The sequence below is a fragment of the Mus caroli genome, chromosome 19 (genome assembly GCF_900094665.2).
Source record: "Mus caroli chromosome 19, CAROLI_EIJ_v1.1, whole genome shotgun sequence".
NCBI lineage: Eukaryota > Metazoa > Chordata > Mammalia > Rodentia > Muridae > Mus > Mus caroli.
The window spans coordinates 52,592,349-52,613,306 of record NC_034588.1 but is presented as its reverse complement, the minus strand read 5'-3'; the positions used below and the strand labels follow the sequence as shown (position 1 = coordinate 52,613,306).

Here is a 20,958-nt window from a genome sequence, read left to right as displayed (position 1 = left end):
TATCTATCATCTATCTATCTATCTATCATCTATCTATCTATCTATCTATCATCTATCTATCTATCTATCTATCATCTATCTATCTATCTATCTATCATCTATCTATCTATCTATCATCTATCTATCTATCTATCTATCATCTATCTATCTATCTATCTATCTATCTATCTATCTATATCAGGTCATCAAACAGGGCAGGTTTGATACCATTAGTTTTTCTGGTTATCCCCAGCATTTGATGGGAGAACAAGTAGAGAATATTGTAAATATTTACAGAGGATTCTGATTGGAGAGCTGGGTTTGGGCTCCCTTTGGCTCCTTCACATCTCCCACAGGCAAGGCAGGATCTGCCACATTCGAACTGCAGAAGAACCCCACAGGGACGTAGGAGGACTATGACTCCAAGCTGGGACAACGGCTCCTCGGGGCAGCAGCATGGCAGAGGTGCCCTGAGCTTTGAGTGTCTATAATGGAAGCACCTTTAATTATTCATCGACATGAGGGTTTAACACTATTTATAGTATTAAAGTTAATCATTTATTTAGTACAGTTTCTCCAAAAGAGCTCGAGCTAACCTTTATCATGCTCATTAAGCAGCGACTCGTAATAATTAGCATGTGTTCCTCTTCTGTCTCTTGGTTAGACTGCAGCTCTCTCAAGTGCAGGGGTGGTAAAATGGTTGGCTGTTTTATCTCGAGTGTAGAGCAGTCTTTCACATAGTAGGTGTTTATTGCACATGTAGAGATTGAACACACCAACTTAGACCTTTCATTTCATGCTCAAAGATGCACAGACAAGACAGTATTTTGAGATTTAAGCTCAGCGAGGTTCAGTGTAGAATATCTTCCATGCCTACCAGTGACAGACTCTGAGGCCTTTTAGAAACCTTTACATGGGGATTTGCGAACTCCTTTCACGACTAACCCAGCTGTGAGACTTACACAAGCACTGACTAAAACCATCTATCAAGAAGTCTCCACATGTGCGCGCTCTTTGGATTCCCTAGTCATCCATGCTCTGGGACTATGAAGCCCATGAAATTGTATGCACAGGTGTGCACAGCCCAAGTGTATACTCACATCTGCTGAGAGATAGGTTTAACCAGTCTCCCTAAGGATTGCATAATGAAGAAGAGTTAAGAACACATCCTTGATTCTTTTAAAATTGCGATAGTGGTGGGAGAGATTAAATTAGGCAGGCCTTGCATGCAAATCAAGGATGCTTGCACCATGGCCACCCCTCCCGCCCACACTCCTCCTTTGTGAGAGCATTCTTTCATCTCTGTCCAGGCTTTCAAACCAAATGGCTCCATTGGCCAGGACTCGGACCTGCCAGTTGGCTCATGAACATGGTTCATTCCAGCCCTACAGTCAAGTCCTTTTTCCTTTCCATCTTCTATCAAGAGTAGTACAGTAATGTGCAAAACGTCTCTGTTCTATCCCAAACCAATGCTCACTTCTGTTTGAACTTGCTTGCAGGACTAGTTTGGGGGAATGTTTGAGAATGGGAAGGCATGTGTCTATGAACGGCTGCAGAGGTAATAAGGGTAGGTTCTGTGGTCCTGATTTGTACAGAGCAGAATATCTGTGAATAGATACTGGTCCCATAGCCAAGCTCCCAGCCTGGCAGAGGCATGATAGACTGCTGTGTGTCAGCACTCATTCAGTGAAAGTTGTGTATCCTCGCCCTTCTGCTTGTCAGTCAACGTCATCTCTTTAAGTCCAAACTTTTCTATTCTGGACTCACTGAAAATGCACTTGCAGTTAGATGTGATCTCACGTTGGTGATCCTAGCCCTGGGGAGGCAGAGGCGGGAGGGCTGCAAGGCCAGCTGGGGTGGTGTAGTAAGACCCAGTTTCATCCAACACATTGAAGAAAAAGTTGAAGGGAAGGGAAGGGAAGGGAAAGGAAAAGGAATAGGTGTGTGTGTTACTAGATGTGGTAAAACTAGGCATCTCTGTTGTGCTTTCACTGGCATTTTATGTAAGTTGTCAACACAGCAAGTCCAGAAAAAGCAGCCACTTACAAAAGGACAAAGTTCGAGTTTTGCAAGTTCTGCTTTCTCATCACCAACATAACAGGATTAAATCATAGAGCACAGACAGTCAAATCCAGTGTAGCTCTGTGGCCCAGCGTCTACTTCTCAATCTGAATTGTATAGGCGACCCAAGTAGGACCCTGTTTAGCACCCTGTTTCAAAGTTCTGGCAGACTCCGGGGACTGCAGCGCTGTTAGTCTATGAAGGAGAGAGAGAGAGAGAGAGAGAGAGAGAGAGAGAGAGAGAGAGAGAGAGAGAGAGAGAGCAGATGCCCTCCCCAAGGCTGGGGAAGATGGCCTGTTGATATCCCATACTCAAACCATGTGTTTAAAAGAGACGCTCCAAAGTCTGACTCAGCCACTCTTAAAGTTGGTCCCCACAGCAACGGCAGCATCTTAGAAACCCATTGAGCTTCCAGCCCAAGCCTACTGCATCAGGAGGACCTCCTGCAGTGCCCTCCAGTGAGTCTGGAGCATGCTCAGATACAAAGACACACGATAGTTCAATATACATATCCAATACCCATAGAATTGGTGAGCATCCATTGAGGACAACTATGAGCTCAGCTCTTTACTTTTGGGCTCAGTCTCTTTTCTGTATTGCTCCCCTATTAACTTGCTGCCCCAGAGAAAGTTCAGTTCTGAAAGCCAAGGCTCAAAGCAGAGTCTTAGAGACCAGAGATAACTTACTGGGATAGCCACGGTGACTCCAACATGATGGAGAAATAATCTATTTATCAGAGGACCAAGAATAGGAGCTTCCATCGAACCCATCTCCACAACTCAGGGGAAAGCATGGAAAAAGCAAGGAAAACAACACTCAGGTGTGAAACAGATTATGGCTCACATCTGGAGACAAAGAAGTTGCCATTCTATCCAATTACACCTATTTAATTGGGTGTTAAATATATCTTAGGTTCCAACAGTAGTTCTTGGGCAGATGGAGGTCTGCACAGGGAAGAATTGGTGTCTCTGTTTGTTAGGAATTGTGATAGGGAAGGGGAGGGGGAGGGGGAGGGGGAGAGAATACACCCTCATAGTGGGTTTTATTTTGACCTTGAGAAAGAACTTGAAACTTAGTTTGGATGTTGGATTTGAAAGAGCACAGTTGGAAGCCGACACCTGTGGATTCTTCCAGTCATAGGTCTCTAGAGAAACACATAAACTTGGTATTCTTCCATTCTCTTCTTACAATCAGTCCTCAAAAACACATAAAAAAGAATCACACAATCTAAATGTCTAACATGAGGAGAAAGGTCAGGAGCCTTGCACTAGCGTGGTAACGCTGCATCTGTTGCAGCCAGCACAGATGTTCATGAAGAACTCCTTAATGACACAGGGAAATATTTGGGATGTTAAATACAACTCATGAGAACAATGAGCTGAGAAGATGGCTCAGCCAGTCAAGTGTTCACCACACCTGGATTCAGATGCCCAGTGCTCATGTTAAAAAGCTGCACGTAGCTGGGTAGTCTCAGCTTTAGGACACAGAGACAGAAGGGACTTGATGGCTCAGTGGCCAGCCAGTCTAGCTGCCACAGTGAGTTCAATGTTCAGTGAGAGAGCCTGTCTCAAAAACTAAGGTGGAGAACTGATTTAGGAAGATGCCCAACACCAGCCTCTGGGCTCCACATGCACCTGTGCACACATGGTGTACACACCTGTGCACAACACACACACAGAGACAAAACCATTATGTGACTTATTCTGAGCCATGTCCAATGTGCAAAAAAATAGCAGCAAATATTTTTAAATGTCTGTTTAATGATGAATTAATAATCAATGCTTTTGTCAATTTTAATTTTCCAACTCAGTATATATTTTTTCTTCCCACAGAGAAACAAAAGCAATGATTAAACGGTATTCACATTTTCATATGTGCTGTGTTGGTCTGAATGGTCTGTCCTCTGCACTGGCATAGAGTTTATTTTATTTTCTTCAACCTTCTGTAATGAGCCAGTCTTTCTCACCCCTCTGCTCTCAGCCTGTCTAATTTCTTCCTGCCCTCTCCCCGCCTTGTGAAGTGGAAATTTCTGGTTTCTTTGGAGACTCAGTTGTGTCATGTGATGTTTTTCTAGAAACTGTCTTATGAGAGGATATTTTTGCCCCAAAGTAGACACATGGGAGGATGTTTTGCTGAATATGGACATGTGGTGTTTTTCTGGAAGCTGCCTAGAAAACTGGAATGTAATGTTTTACTAGAGTGAACACTTGAGAGAACATATGATGTTTGGAAAGGATAAATATAACCCAACAGACAGTGGATGGTGCTGTGTGGTATTGGTTCGCCTTGCCACTCTTTGCTGGTATTCATTGACTTTGCTGATGCTGGTCTTTCTTGATGATGCTGTGGCACTGGTTTGCCTGGCCTTCTAGGCAGATCATCATTTGTCATGACTTCATGGAGAGAAATGCACCAAAATACTTCTCATGATATTCCTGCAGCTAGATTCAGGCTGATTGACAACAGAGTCTTTCAGTTTCTTCAAACTGCCTTTGCTGATTCATAGCTCGTGTTTGCAAGTGGGTGGAGCTACTGCTGTTGATTCGTGTAAACTGAAAGTCTGATACCCTGACAATGAAGATTGGAATCACCCAAAAGAATTATTTGTAAACAGGTTCACAGGTTGCCCTATTAACCTTTCCTTCCACCTCCTCTGGTAGTGGACTAGAAGTGAGATTAAAGCATTTAAGAACCCTTATTAAAGTAGGATTTAAAAAAAAAAGTCTAAGCCTATATCACTGGGTTTTGTATTCTTCCATGGACACTATGGGGAACCTTCCAGCCCCAGAGCTGACTTTCTATTCTGAGTTCCTGGGCCACTCTCTCATCTCTACCAAGTCCTAAGACTTGGGAGATAAAGGGCATTAATGTCAGCATGCTGTCTCTCTGGACCACTGACTCCAGAGCCTCTAGGGCTGGGCTCAGACATCAGTATTTCCACAGCTTCTTATGTGATTCCAACCTGTAGCTGGGACTGAGACCCTGATAATCAGGTCACCTCCTAAACATGCCCCACCAACTCTGGTCCCAGATTTGTTAAGTCAACACCGTACAGATCACAAAAGTTTCTGCAAACCCCAGTGTTCCAAAGCTGAGCCATTGTTAGTATCACAGTGACAATACTATCCTAGTCTCTGAGATGCTCTTGGACCCAGACTCTAGCACATTCATTGGGTTGATTCAGGTATGCTTATTTTGAATTCTAGCAGGGATGTTTGTGTAAGCAAATAAATATATAGAGACAGTATGTGAGAGCTGGAGAGACAGAGGTTAGGAGCACTGCTTGTTCTCCCAGAAGACCCAGTTTTGATTCCCAGCACCCAAAGGACATCGTACAACCATCCATAACTCCAGTCCCACGGAATCTGCTGCCCTCTGCTGGTCACTATGGACACTGCATGGTGCACATACATAAACATGGGTAAAAAACCCATATACATAAAATAGAACTAAATAAATCTTTATCAAAAGTGAAACATAAATTTACCCAAATATTTGCTTTTTAGATAAACAGTGACTACTTTTTAAAGACAAGAATAGCCTGAATTTTACATGTGACATACTTATAAAAGTGTATTCCTTGTTCACGTGCAAATTCAATAAGGAAAATGTATTTTATTTGCCAACACATGGATCAGAGAAGGGCCTTTTTGTTTCCTGTAGTTCTAGAAGGCGGACCTTGTTTAGTCATGGCTGAACTCTCAGAGTGGCTGAGTTACTGAGTGTAGAATAGATTTATCTACAGTCATCTAGGAGGCTCTGGCACTGACAGGGCTTGAGGGGAAAATTTACAGAATTGCAGTTGAAGCCAAAAGGCAAATACTGCTGCTAGGCTGCACCTAGGGTTTGGGAGTCACTAACCTGGTTCATTGGGTCACAGCACAAATTCTAGAGCAAGTAGGTACGATGTGTAGATTTCACCTCTCCCTGCTGATGTATGATTGTAGGCAAGGTCACTAGCTTCTTCAAGCATCTTTTTTTTTTTCCTCTTCTATAAAATGCAGATACTAACATTTCTATCAAGTTAATTAGTCTAAGGATTAATTAAAACCATGTTTATAAAATTCTTAGCATAGTGCTTGGGTCAGCATTCTTAATATTACAAAATATTGATTTGTTTCAAATTCATCAACAAGCAATTGGTTCACTGAATGGGGTCACTGGCTCCTAACTGGTCACAGGATGAGCAGGCTGGAATGGCTGGAAAGAGAGGAAATGGCTGAAAAGGTAGAAAGATGCTTCTAGAACTTCAAACTGAAGACAATTTAAATAAGGCAGCTCTTGGATCTTAGCTGGTGGAATTTTATGCAAATCACAACCAACCCACTGGCCTCGCAGGAGGGTTTTACACACCTGATTGTATCTCTTAGCAAATCCAAGAGGGCGAGGGCCAGGGTCAACGGCAAACACTGGGGTCTTTGATCAGTCTCAGCTGCTGGAACCAAGGGCCAACCACAAGTCTTGTGTGTCAGTTTTCTTCAAATTCCTGCAGGTCAAAAACCATGTTTCTCTCTCAGCACCTTTTCCTACCCTGGGGCATCTCAGGATCCCTGTGTCTGATGTTACCCACAACCCTCCCTGCCAGAACAGGAGACATTAACCAGACTTGATTTTTCACTTTTTCAAAAACAATTTTGAAAAATATCACCTGGGAAGGCCTCCTCCTCCCTGAATGTCAGTCTGCCTGCACACGGCAGTCCTTGCAGACATACCAGCTTCAGCCACTGTCAGCTTTCTGCTCAGATCATGACAAGCTGCTGTGTAGGAAGGAGGAGGCTACATAGCTACACCAGGCACAGAGCAGACTGCACAGTCCACGATAGAACTGAAAACAGGGTTCTAATAGAAAGGGTTCCTGCAATGGGTGGCTTGGGTCATTCTTCTGGGTCCATTGGGAGCCCCAAGCCATAAGGACACCCCAGCCCCATTCCTGAGTCCCAGTAAACACTCCTGTGATACGGGAACAAAATCTTTGCTCAGTTACGGTGGCTAAGCGGTGGCTAAGAGGGACAAAAGATCTCAACATGAAGTGCCTGGCAGTCTGAGATGCACCAAGGATAACCTGGGTGCTACTTTCTCTGCTAAGAAGAGGAATCAGTCAGATGCCAGAGGGTCAAAGGAACACAGAATTCTATCAATGCCACCCACTCCACCAAAATTAAGCCAGCAAAGGCAGCTCACGAAGCCATGATACACAACTGCCATCAGGATATCCGAGTTCCCACATTGCATCTGAGTTCTAGTTCCAGGATCCACTCTATATTGAGGGAGCTAAACCTAGTAAGCTGTACGTGTCGGTGGCTTCCCAGTGGTCGAGGGGGAGGTGCCTCATTTGTTAAGGGCTGTGTAGAGCTAGAATCGAAGTCTTGGTCTTTTCACTTGATGACAAACAAGCAGATGAGATGAGAACACTCTGAGAGGGACCGAGGGCGGGCCTTAAGGTTTCTGGTGGTCTCCTCTGACTTTGGGAATTCTGGCACATCTGATAGACACATGGAGAATAGTCTTGTCATCTTGAATCCACCTCTGGTGAGTGTGAATACGTGTGAGATTTCACACGTGATTGCTGGAGGAAGAGGCCTGAAAGCAGGGGAGGAAAAGCATTCACGTTCTCAGTGATGCTTTGGGAGGTTTTTACTAGGAAAAATAAAATCAAATTGACATTCTCAGGATGTAAAGAAGGTCCACGTCTCCCCCACCCCCTGCCACCCACCCCTGTGTGGTATTGAAATTTAAACAGCCATAAGCAGGAGGGAGACCTGGACCTCATCTGCTGTTTGGAAATGCTCACCTGATTTCTTCAACAGATTTTGTCTTCATTTAATCAACCTACCAACCTCTCAGTAAGACGGAGGGAAGGGCGGTGTTTTCACACTCTTTGGAAAGTTGATTTTCAATGTTAGCAAATTTCTAATCTGTTTTTTAGAACCCACAAAGCCAAGAGCCTTGAAAGGACAGAGGTGAACGTCTTAAAATTCTGTTCAGTTTCCATTTTCTATGTTATTTCACACAAATGGCTTGATAAAGACTCTTTTTTTTGAGTAGTCACATAAAGTCTGTGGACATAAAGCTATGTGGATAATGATCATGTGACTAGAGATGGGGTGAGACTGAGGTGTGGAGCAGACACCTTGTTAGGAAGAACAGTCTTATCTCCACCTATTCCCAACCCCTACTGTCACTTGGGTTTTTCTCAGGGATCTCGGGCAGCTTTAACCATGTTGAAAAGTCCTAGACTATTGACCAAGCAGGTATAACCAGGCTTCCATTCAGTGGCCCTCACAACTTCACCGTCTCTGTTGCTACTTTAAAGTGAGACTCAGAGGCAAAGGCTTTCCAGCTGCAGCTACAAGGGGATGAAGGTCGGACTCCTGATTCTCAGTCCTGCAATACCAAGCTTAACTGGACGAAGAAGGGACTACCCAGTTGTTTAGCTTGTAGGATCTTGAGCCAAGTTGTCTGAGGCTGAGTCCCAGCTCTGGTATTTTGACGGTTAATCTTGCTTGTTAACTCAGTTGGATTAAGAAATACTTTGAGGCTGTTTCCAGAAACAGTTAAATCCTGAAGGCTCTGTGCTAATGGATGGCTCTATCTACTGATGGCATTATGGGTAAATGTAGAGTGTGAGGCCTAGATGGAGAGAGTAGGTTACTGGGGCATGCCTTTAAAGGCCATGACTGGCCTTTTCCTAAATCCCCTCCCTCTGCTTCCTGGATGGCATGGAGTGAATTGCTCTATTGTGGCACACCTTACAATGGGACTTACACCTCCAAAACCAGGAGCCACAGTAATAATCCCTTCCTTTAAGTTGTTTTCTCAGATAGTTGGCCATAGCCATCAGTAGCAATTGCCACTCTTGGCTCTGCCCACACAATCTTGGTTCCTTCATCTCTAATGCTGAGTAAGGACACCTGGAGCTAGTCCATGGAGACGGCGAGGAGGGAAGAGAGAATATGACATAAAAGATCTCATACGATATCCTGGTTAGCTTTCTGTCAAGTTGACATAAGCTAGAGTCAACTGGGAAGAAGAACATCAATTAAAAAAATGCCTCCATCAGATTTGCCTGTTAGCAAGTCTGTGGGCATTTATTTTCTTGATTACTAATTGATGTTAGAAGGCAGTACCACCCTGGGCAGGTGGTCCTGGGTTGTGTAAGAAAGAAAATGGAGCAAGCTGTGGAAACGAAGCCAGTAAGTAGCGTTCCTCTCTGTTCCTCTGCTTCACTTTCTGCTTATGGAGTTCCCGCTTTGAGTTTCTGCCCTGACGACCCTCGCTGATGACTGTGACCTGAGAGCTTAAGTTAGAATGAATTCTTTTCTCTCCACGTTACTTTTGGCCACAATGGGGTGTTTTGTTGTTGTTGTTTTGTTGTTGTTGTTTTGTTTTACCACAGCAATAGAACCCCTAACGAAGCCATATGGCTTAGGAATGATTGGGCATAAATGCATTTTAATCACTTAGACTTTCCACTCTACTAGGCTCTCCTGGTGTCTTAAGTGACAGACCCAGTAATCTCGGTTCCTGTAACAGGGGTGTCATGGGATGGAGACCTCTACTGCCTAGAGCGGAGAGATGTGCGAGATAGATCACAGCAGCCTTACTGAATCACCCATGGATCATAGGAGACAAACACTGACTACAAACACCACCATACTTGCCCAAGAGCCCCAGCTAAGTAAAAGGACTTCAGCCCCTTCCAGGGACTTTATCAATACACCCTTTTTGTGTGAAATAAAACACCTCTTAAAATAACATCACGACTTGGGGCAAAGATTGTAAAAATAATAATAATAATAATAATGATCTTGAGGGAGAAGAAAACACACAGGGCTCCTAACGACTCCCCACAAAGCACAGGCTGTGTGCAAGCTAAGAGAGGCACCGATGTCTTAGTCTTTTACAGCTCCATAATGCTTAGATTTCTTACCACAGCTATGCATTGTTTCGTCCTAAGACATGGAAACAACGGTCCGGTGCTCAGGGGCATGCTCTGTGGAAACTGCCCAGAGAACCTTCTCCACAAAATAAAATAAAATAAAATAAATTTTAAAAATCTTTCTCTTGGGGAAATTACTTCCGGTAGGAAGCCCTTCCAGGTGGAGCCCGTTACTGCTATTTCTGCAAGAGCTGCCCTTTGCCTTACCTGAGTGATGGACTTTGCTAATCAGGCTACTACGAAGCAACCCACCCTAGAGCTACAGCATCAGTAACAACTCAGTAAAAGGCCCGAGGAGCAAGGCCTACAAACAGTGCGAGCAAGCTGCCTGCTTGGTCTGAGAATTTCTCTCGAGGAGACCAACAGTGTGTTGTTACCAGTTTTGGCCTCCTGTCTTGTCTTTATGACATGTGTTCTGGTGGGACCAGAGCCAAGGGAGCCAAGAAACGCTCCAGAGGCCTGACCCAGGCTCAAAGTTCTGGGAAGCTTTCCTCTACATGTGACTTCGTAGCTGGGAACTGGAAGATGAGGAGACAGGCTGATGAGGTGAGAGGGCTGGGGAGGACGCTCCGTGGATTTGGGCTGAGCACACAGGCAGGCTCTGAAGAACACAATACGTAGTTCCCAAGGACAGGAGAGGAGGCCCAGCCTTCAGGAGCCTCAGAGCCTCAAGGGCAGGCATAGGATGGGGCCAAGTCACGTGATGTCTTAAAGAGTGTGGGATTTTAAACTTTTTCCCTGAGAACAGTTCAAAGTTCTGGAGAGATTTCTCCTAATGGGCTTATTCCACTTTGCCCCACCGGGTCCAAACTCAATTCCTGGCAATTAATGGGCACCTTGTGATCAGCTTCATAGCAGAACCAAGCCACCCCAGAGAAGATCCTCTAAGCAAGGTGACATATGTCACCTCTTCCCCGCTCTCTTTGTCTTTTGCTGTCTAGTGTAGAACATAAAATCTACCCTGGGAACTGTGGCAAGGAAGGCAAACTGAGTTCACTCTTCCAGCCTCAGAGTCTTGCCCACAGCTTCAAAAGGGACATTGGATACCACCACCCTGACCAGTGAGACAAGCAAATTAAAACTGGTGGGTCAGGCGTGGCTGTGGGTTTGCCAAGGACCCCCTGGCAGGTCCCAGGTACTCTGAGCGTCATGCTTTGGCCGGTAGTCAAGGGAGGACCCCCCCCCCATCTCCGGTCTAAAATATGTATTTATAGGTTTAATTATGTGAATTCACTTGCCCTTTGCTCAAAGAAAGTAGATACAGGGGTATTTTAATGCTCCACAGAAATGAAACGGTGTTGAAGCCAGCCTGACCTCAGACCGAATGTCAGAGCCGTTGGATTTTTTTTCAGCAGAAACACAATACTTTTTATAGAATGGGAAGTCAATTGAGAAATCATAAAAAAAAAAAAAAAGTAGAATTGGTAAGGGCCTTTGTGCTCACCAGGGTTAGGTCCCTAGAGCCACTCTAGCCTTGTTCCCTGTGGGGAAGGGTCTAATGTTTTGTCCACTTAAGTTTTAAATATCTCAACCAATGGCTCATTCCTGGGAATACCTCTCCCCAGGGCACTAGATCTGGCCCTGCCCGTCAAGGCCCCTTCCTTGCTCCTCCATCTCACTCAGCTCAATGATATAGACAGGCAACTGCAGTGTTTGAAACAAACAAAAAAAAAAGCCTTGCCTTTTTTTCCCTTTCATCTCCAATTCTCCTACCTGTGGAAACTTCCAGAGCTGGAAGGGGGCGGGGAGGGAGAGGCAGAGAAGGGAAGCAAGCTGAACATTTGTTCTGAAAGCGGCCATTACAAGAAGCCAAACCCCAGGTCTGGAGCCGACATTTCTGCTTTGGGAACAGGCAGGATCCATGGAACCCGCCTCACTGAAAGCTCAAGGAACCAGCCCAGAGCGGAGCTGCCTCTCGCCGCAGTAGCTGGGACAGTAGGTGGCAGCACAGTACCAGGCTGTAAGGTCTGCAGTCGTTGGAAGCTGGGGACCATCCTAACCCTTCCGGGCATCCAGATCCCTCCTCTAGCTTCAAGAACGTCCTGCTTAGGCTAGGAGTGACCCAAAAATCAGCTTTTAAAAGGCAAACCTCAAACATCCAGAACTGTTCGAACGTGGTCGATTTTCTATGTAAAAAGCATCATGTCGCTAGAGTGTAAAAGATTCCAAATGGGGTCAGAGGGAGGATCCCAAATGACTTAAACATATAAAGTTACCCTCTTATCCCATGTAGGTAATTTTTAAATAAATTCAGAATACATGCATCTTTCTTCCTTTGCGTTCTACAGCACTTCTCCAGCCATCTCTGAATTTCCCTTTGGTGTTCCTGCTTTCATTTGCTATTTTTTTTTTTTTAAACTTGTTTGGTAGTGTTTGCATGTAGTCCTTCCAAAGCAGGGATCCACACAGAAAGCACTTCTGACTCAAGAGCTGGACCCCTGCTGGGGAGCCAATTAAATGCACTGCCCACCAGGGAGAGTGTGATATTTTTTATTACTTTCTAATTTCGGGCCCTGAAATGGCTTCAGTGATCAGAACATTTTTTTTTCTGCCTTAGAAACCTAAAGGAGCCAGCGAAACGATGCCTTTGATTTGTATTTTATTTATATCGGTCCATACTGGCCAAGTGCACACTAAGGATTTCCCTGGGGCCTCAGAGGGCTGCAGGAGTGGAAAAGCAAGACAAAGAAAAAAAAAAAAGCACAAAACTTTCTCACCCAGTCGCCTCTGCAGAGCAGGGAACTGTCAGGAACACTGGGAAAGGCTTATTTTTTTTGAGAAGTCGGTGAACTGAGAAAAAATGGATAGAAGAATTGGAACAAAACCATTTCAGTGGATTTAAATCTATTTAAACAACAATAGTAAATCAAAGCCATGCCTCTTTCTCATTACCAGTGGCCCCAGTGGTAGGGCCTCATAAATGCTGGCTATGAAAGACTTGTGTTCCTTTCTAAATACATTCACAAGGAAGCCCCACCCAAGGTGCAAGGATGCTTGCTTCTAAACTCCTGTTTGTTTTGCGTTTCCTTCTCTTCTAGAAAGCATCAGCTTCCAGCAGAAAAGCTTCGAAGGGGCAAGGAGGAGATCCAAACAGACGCTAATGAGGAAAAGAGAAAGCGAAGTCAAACTCTCCCTGAATGCCTGGATGTTTATTTATTTATCTTTGCAACAAGCAAGTATGCTTTAAAATCTAGAAGCACTCTTGGATAAGGCAAACCACACCAAGTAGCTCACAAAACACCAGAAGCTCAAATTCTGAGCTGTTCCAAATCCTACCCACTTGCCAATGGGGTCTTGGCTGAAAGTCGTCGTCGTCTTTTTTTTTTTTTTTCTTTTCCTTTTCTCCCGACTCACTGTTTAGCCAGAAGGTAGTTCTGAATGCTTATCTGAAGTGCCTCACTGACATTCTGGGGGGGACATTCCTACTAGCGAGTGCTCCCCTTAAAAACAGGAGCTGTTTCAATTCCCATTCAGCTATTCTCTATGCTGTAAAGTCCTTTAATGAACAGTCAACTCGAGTTGAGACTATATGTGTCGAACCCTGCTCACTAACAATTTTCATAAAATGTGATTCAGGAATTAAAAATTGCAGTGCTCTAAGAAGCTGGCTACTGTATGTTATTAGACAAGGCTCTGCCAAGGCAATCTTTCCTATCTCTTACGCAGAAATCCCATGGGAACAAAACTGTTTACTCTGATTGTGTACAGCCTCTGCAAGTACCACTTTATCATAGGATTTAAAGTTCAACAACTTAGCAGACAGTATTTATTATTTAAGGAAAGGCTAAGTGTTTCTTCTGTGCTTCTCCAACTTCAAAATCACAAAGCAACCTCTCTCCTCTCTCTGCTTCCCTTCTTTCTGTTTCCTTCCTTTTCCCTCCCTTCTTCCCCTCCCTTTTCTTTCTTTCCTTCTTTCTTTCTGTCTGTCTGTCCGTCCATCCATCTTCCTTCCCTCCCTCCCTTTTAACTTGCAAATTGGATGTTGTTGAGTTCTTAAACTCCTTAACAATTTATTACCCCTTAAGGAAAATTTAATTTGTTTATTTAAAATGGTCAACCTCCACTTTAAGGTAGAATATTCTATATAACTTCAGCTTAAAATGCAATGTCCCATATATATACATACGTATATATTATATATATATATACATATATATATACATATATATATATACCTCTTTTAAAAGGCAGAGCAGTTATACAATAAGCAGAAGCAGACACACTTGAGTGAATTCACAGACACACAACAGAGAATGGAACGCTGAGGTGTTTCACCAAGGTGTGCCCTGGACCTGTGTCACCCCAGCTCACAGAGGCCCCATTTCTTCCCACAGGCTTCTCTAGCTACTTCACTCGTCTTGCATGAGACAGCAGATTGTTGGCCTCTGGGAAGCAGCTCTATGTCCAGTCCACCAATCTGGCATGTTGTGTTTTACAGTTTCTAAAATTAATGCCAAATCCAAACAAAGACACGGCTGGCATGGGTGGGACTTAGTTGAAGAGGACCTTGTCATCTAGTCCCTTCAAATCTGTTCGTTATCAAAACTGGCTTCCTAGTTTGGGCCCATCCTGTTTTAAAGACCTGCTGTTAATTGATCATCCTGTAATTAGGCACTGGTAATGACCAAGTTTTCCAGGACTCTAGCTTAAACACAAGTCTTCAGAGAAGTCTAGAAGCTGACAAGAGAGGGGGAGATGGCGTAGAGATATGGAGAGGTGGGGAGGCTCCTTCCAGCTGCCTCACGCTCCAAAGCAAAGCTACAGAACAATGCTGGCTGAGTCCTCGCATTGAGCACAGCTACACTATCCTAGGCTTCTCTAAGGAATGCCTTCCCTAATATCCCTGTGAATTACGAAGTTAACTTGTAACCGGATGTCAGGGGTCTGCTCTTCCTGTTCATTCAGAATGCTCCCATGTTTAGCTCATCACAACCCTGGAGTTTGTCTCGGTTTTCAACCTGTTCTCATTTGGATGTTAAAAAGGAACGGGGTTTCTTTTTTAAGTCGCTTTGATTTCACAGTTTCAGTGAACCCATCCACGAACCCCCGAAGAGTGTGTGGGCAGAATGAAGTGAGGGAGGGCAAGGAAGAGGGTGCAGAGAAGACCATACAAAACAAACCAACTATTTAATGACTCGCTTTCCCAAAGGGGACTTCTGGCCACCCGCCTAGCCCTAAGTCACACTTACCTGGGGTAAGCTATGTCCAGGAAACACAGCCCCCGGAAGCCTGGACAGCAAGCAAGCACAATCTTTTCAGAACCACGGCTGATTCCTTAACGTCTGTTTCTTGCACCCCCACTTTCCACTCCACCGTTTTAATTTAAGATTTCCTCCATCATCCTTAAATACACAGTTTTCTACGGCAAGGAGTGACTCTTTAGAGTCCCCATGTGCCCATAAAATCCAACCTCCGAGATTTTATTAATAATCATAAAAACATCAGTGCCCATCAAGATCACTTTGGAGAGTGAGAGGCAATGTTTCCTTAGCGTTGGGATTGTTTGAGGCTGATGCAAAAGTGCAAAGGGTTAAGGCGGGACTTGATCCGCCCCCTCTCCCCTGTCACTCACTGCTCACTCGTAAGGACAGGCTATAGCTCGTAAGTGGTACCTACAGTCAGATGCAACTCCCTCCCAAGGAGGCCTTCCAGCCTCCATCCCGGCAGGGTATACCTTTATCTGTGACTTGGGGAGGCATGAGGGCACCCTGCATGACATATTTTTTATGGCATGAGGATGTGGGTTTTAGTAGTCTGATAAGTTCCAGAATGGAGTGTTTAAGAGGACCAACCAGCCCTAAGCACCAGACAGTTTGAAAAAAGACAGAGCAAACATGGAGGTGACCCCTGCTCAGGGATCAGTACATTGGTCCACAGGACTCACCTGTCAGAGAAACTGGACTGTGTGATTGTGAGCCTCTGTCAGAGGCTCCTCCACGTGAGGATCCCCTACCTGTTCTCGTCACCATGTACTTTAAGCCTTGTAGCTGGACCAAGCTCTGAGCAGCAATATTCAAAATCCTTAACAAGTAAAATGTTGAGAGATTTGCGGTCAGCTTTGTGGCTACTTTGACCAAGTGTCTGACAGAAACAAGGCAAATGGAATAGTTGTTTCTGCTGTTCAAGGTCTGGGGGTTCCACCCCCATGCCAGCAGTGAAGGCTTCATGGACAGCTCACATCATGGCTGGCAGGCGCGAAATAGAGTAGAGCAAAGCAACAACAGGAAGTGGCTGGGCTAAGCTACAGCTCCTGCGGTGGGGGTGGGGAGTGGTTCCTGTTAAGTCGCTTCCTCCAACAAGCCTTCCACAGCTCCATCATCTTCAGATAGTCTATAAAAAAAAGTTGAAGCTATCACCGAATTAATCCATTCATTAGGTCAGAATCCTCATAATCTAATCCTTTCTGGAAATTCCCCGGCAGACACAGAGATTTACCAGTCTTCCTTAGGCAAGTAGACAATCAAATAAAATCATCATCCTTAAGCAACGGACAGTGTTATACAAGGCAATCACCCATCCAAAAGGAGAGTTCCTGGATAGCCAATCAAATATGTCACAATCTACAGGTACCAAGGCATTTATGGCTTCCAAACGCTAAGTATTATGATTGATTCCAGTAGTGGCTGCTGCTGACTACTGACCGGACAGATGCTCTCCCTGTTCCAAATAATTCACTAACATTATGTCAATCCTTCTCATGGCTCTGTGAAGGTGGGACTGTTAACAGTGCCATTTCACAAATGTGGGAACAGAGACCCCAAAATATAAACCATCCATCCCAAGGTTACCTTCCAGTGAGAGGGAAAAGCCCACTTACCCAAGTGCCAGGTCTCAGGCTCTTGTTGACTAAGAACTCTTCATTTTGACAGTGGCTCCATCTGAGTCTTAAGCTCAGCCTTGGAAGAGGAAGGTAGGAGAGGCATGGAACCGCTACTACTCTTTGAGATCCCACCTTCATTGGGTAAACAAGGCTAGATTAGTACCCTAGCATTCTTCATTCATTCATTCATTCATTCACTCACTCATAGAGAAACTTAGAAGTCGGGATGAGAGAGGGAAGAAATGTGGACAATAGGGTGAGTCCTCTCAAGAACAGGGCAAAGTACACAGAAATTTAAGACTGCCATTCTTATTAGAATGAATCTTACAGAGTGTATGGGGACAGATAGCACCCAGTGAGTCACATTGTTTTCCAGTAAGCTTAAGACTGTTGTCCTTGATTCTGAGTAAGCCAGGGTTCTCAATATTACCACCATTGACATTAGGATTAATTCTTTGTTGTGGAACTTCCTTGTGAAATAATGATGTTTAGTGACATCCCTGGTTTCTACCCTCTATGAACTAATGATACCTTTTCCCTATTAGTGACCAATGACAATGTCTCAGGCACAACCCCAGGTACTCTGGGGATAGAATTACCACCACCACTCCTGCCTTGGGCTCACATTACATTATAATACTTCTTCTGGAAGAAATATCCAACGTTACCTTGTGTCCCTTGAGCCATGACTAAAGGTGAGGTAAGCAAGTATATTCACTTGGCAAGTCCTTACTGTTCATTTCTGACTACAGAGCCAACTCTTTACCCAAAAGCTGTTCCTTGGGATAGAAATCCATTAAACATGTCACATTCCTGATGCTTTCTCAATTCCTCTGTTTTGAACATGAAGGAAGTGCTTGGAGAAAGATGGTATTAGCCGAAAGTGTTGTCACTGCCTGAGGACTGGTAAGGCAAGATAGGTAGGAGGTTGAAGGATGCTACCTGGGAGTATCAGGTAGAAAAGGAGAAGCAAAAACTACTTAATACAGGCACCGCTGTTATTTCTGAAGTGATGACTTTATCATTGTATTATTTTAAGCACATCTTTAAAGTCCATTTCCTTTTGTAAGAGTATATTATAAACCATGACCTTGAGGAGATAATAAATATCCTTCAAAGGGAAAAATGTGGAAAGGAACTCGTAGGACTTTGAATAAAGTTTTGAGTGACAGTATCCTGCATGGATACAAAGCGCTCTGACAATTTAGAAGTGAGATGGCGAATGGTGAAGAGCTGAGTTAGGTGACTCAAAACGGCTTCTGTAACGATGAAGACAAATGACAAATGTCTACCAGAAGAGCATGAATATGATTATTGCTTGACTTAAGCCTTTGAAAGGAAGACTAGGGGAAATCATATGTCTAAATGTTTGTATTACCTATGTAATACAAGCATATGCAACTTAACAATACTGTTTCATAGAATTTCTATATTCAAGTTGGCTTTCTCTTAGAAAAATGAAAGACACCTCATTTCTAGGTTTGTCCTGCTTCTTCCAGCATAGAGCCTGTCTCAGAGTCGGGAGCTTTCAAGATCCTAAGTACATTGGGTGGAGTACAAATGTCTGTCTCCTGGAGAGTTTATGTTCTCTATGGGAAAATATGACACATGCCAAAGTAGCTTTCACATTGTCAGTGTGATTTAGCTTCGGTGTCTATACTGAGAGGAGGTAGCACAGAGGTCCCCAGAGAGACCTCCACAAAATCTCCCAGTGAAAGACCCAAGCTCAGCATTCACAGCAGCGATGCCAGGGCTCAGGTGGCTTGTGGTTCTCTTTCCTGACACCCCACCCCTAGCTCTAACTCTGTCCCTTTTTGACCCCTGACCTTGGGCCCTCCTCCATCATCTTCTACTCTTTGATTTCCCTTGAGGGGTCTCACCTAGCACCTGTTCCTCTCTCCACACCCCGGGCTTAGCAGTCTGCTCAGACCTCTCCTTTTCTCTCGAAAGCTTTCAGCCATGCTTCAGATTCATCGGAGTCTCCTTTCTCCTGGGAACCTGGCTTGGTCCCTGGATTTGCTTGGGTTCCTCTGTTTTCAACTTTTACAAACTTGTAGTTCTTTTCTTTACAATTCCATTTCTTCTCATGACTCTGCTAGTCCTGTTACTAAAGTGTACCATTCCATTTGTAAGCACTGCAGAAGCAGGCATACAGCTTTCCTACTTAACAGCTATAGTCATGGCCTAGACCAAAGCAGACTCTCAGTGAAGAGCTGTTGGGTGAATCATGAATCACTGGGTGTGTATCTGCCTAGTCTCATACTATGGTGTGTATCTGCCTGGCCTCACACTGCAGTGTGTATCTGTCTGGCCTCACACTGCAGTGTGCATCTGCCTGGCCTCACACTGCAGTGTGCATCTGCCTGGCCTCACACTGCAGTGTGTATCTGCCTGGCCTCACACTGCAGTGTGTATCTGTCTGCCTGGCCTCACTCTGCAGTGTGTATCTGCCTAGGCTCACATGGTTGCCCCTGCTGCTGTTTGGTCAGGCTAGATGAGATGACATTATCCTAGGTCAAGCACTAAATGTCTCTTACCTTGTCTAATCCTCTCTAAATCCTGTGATGCATATTATATCACTGTTAACACCTTCATCTTCCATGTAGAGGAAGTGAGACTTGGAAAAGAAGTGAAGAGATTTGGTGGAAGTCACAGCTGGTGTAGAGAGGAGCTGGGGTTTGAACCTGTCCTCTTCCTGGGGAGCTTTCCCCACTGTGTTACTGCTATGGTTTGAATATGCCTCTGCCCCAAATTCATCCACTGGGGACTTAACCCCATCATTCTTATATTTATTGTATCTGCCTTTGCAGAAGGTAAGTTAACATTGGCCTAAGGCTTGAGGGTGGGGCCCTTCATGGCATTTATGGATTTATGAGAAGAGGGAGAGATACAAGCTACACACTTGCCCATGCTGGGGTGCAGCCAGGAGGCCCTCTCCAGATGCTGAGGGCATTGGTGTTTTCAGTCTGTAAATTATTTGGTTTGGGATATACTAACATAGCAAAAGAAGGCGTGTGTGTGTGTGTGTATGTATGTATGTATATGCATATTCTTCATATCATAGACCCAGAAAACCTGGTACTGGATCTGAGATCACCAAGGAGCTGTTGACCTTACTTCTCATCTCTGGTGTCTTTGTTGCATTGGTTTTGTTTGTTTGTTGTTTTGTTTTTCTCTTAGGAATTTGCAATTAGGGTATTGATTGTTAATTAGTCTTTAAATAGGAATAATTCTGGATGCCACGAAGGCTTTGGCTATTTCCCCACCATAAATAATTGATGACCTGGCTTGCCAAATCAGTCTCATTGCTTATAAACATACCTCATACAGCTATACATCCTTGCTAAATTACTCACTCCTTTACAGAGATTGGATTAGAAGGTCTGCGGAGGCAGGAAATACATCTCCTGTTTCTATATGACTCACAACATCAGTCTCAGTGCTGAAAACATAGTGAGGACCCAGTGAGGACCCAGTGTGGACCCAGTGAGGACCCAGTGAGGACCCAGTGAGGACCCAGTGAGGACCCAGTGTGGACCCAGTGAGGACCCAGTGAGGACCCAGTGAGGACCCAGTGTGGACCCAGTGTGGACCCAGTGAGGACCCAGTGTGGACCCAGTGTGGACCCAGTGTGGACCCAGCTCTAACCGCTTTATTGGTTGATAACATCACAAGGATTTTCTTCACACAGCAACTGAGAGTTCAGAAATGAAGTGTATACAAGCTAAGTCTGGGATGCCTATGATTTTATTGCCTTCTGAAAAATTTGATCAACTCCTCTCTAGTGGAAACACGGTGTTCACTTTAAAACGCTACACTTCACCCCACCAGCTGACAAAACTATTTGTTGAGGGTCAGCGGTTGTCTAGGACCTTCTTGGTCCCCACTTGTTGGTTTAAGAAGAGAAACCAAGCACAGGTGGCTCTCATGCCAGCACACTGGTTTGTCTAACTCACTAGATCTGGGGTGGGTCTGCGAGAAGCTTCCTCTTCATCAACACCGCTAAACACAGCCAGTTAGCAAGCACTCAAACCTTTCCATTTGCTCAGAGGCTTCAGCAAGGCCTAAGAGTCTGCTCAACAAGGCATCTGCAGGCTCTAGGGCTCTTTCTTCTAGGAGCACAGAAGAGCAGCAGGACTTCTGTTACGAGACAATGGAT

General features: G+C 44.5%; 1 long non-coding RNA gene across 1 annotated transcript in view; it reads right to left on the bottom strand.

Moving 5' to 3' along the window:
* Positions 1 to 5,537: 5,537 nt before the first annotated feature.
* Positions 5,538 to 20,958, bottom strand: part of LOC110285270 — a 34,932-nt gene continuing 19,511 nt past the window's right edge. The window contains exons 3-5 of the long non-coding RNA XR_002377042.1: positions 16,797 to 16,875; positions 15,864 to 16,000; positions 5,538 to 6,526 (exon numbers count right to left, since the gene is read on the bottom strand). This is a non-coding gene — a long non-coding RNA (uncharacterized LOC110285270). The remainder of the gene's footprint in view (positions 6,527 to 15,863; positions 16,001 to 16,796; positions 16,876 to 20,958) is intronic.